Here is a 318-nt window from a genome sequence, read left to right as displayed (position 1 = left end):
CAGAGGTCTTTGGATCCGTAAAAAGGAGAATTTTCTCCACGTTTTCTTAGCGCGATCTGATCCCTTCTCGTTGCCATGAGTCGCCACATAAAAAAAAAAGACAACAACAAAGACAAAACGAGAAAAAAAAAAGAAAAGATGCAAAAACAACCTCTTAGAAAATGGCTTCGGGTATCAAATGCATCTGGAATCCATTGGGATCAGCCATTGGGTCTGATTCTATCTCTGTTCACGAGGGAATTGGATCGGAAGCCATAATGTATTGTTCTTTAACAGTGGTCGATTTGCATATGTTTAACTGTATCACAAGTTTTAAAC

This window comes from Penaeus monodon, chromosome 30, assembly GCF_015228065.2.
Source record: "Penaeus monodon isolate SGIC_2016 chromosome 30, NSTDA_Pmon_1, whole genome shotgun sequence".
NCBI classification, from domain to species: Eukaryota; Metazoa; Arthropoda; class Malacostraca; order Decapoda; family Penaeidae; genus Penaeus; species Penaeus monodon.
This window is presented reverse-complemented; position numbering follows the sequence as displayed.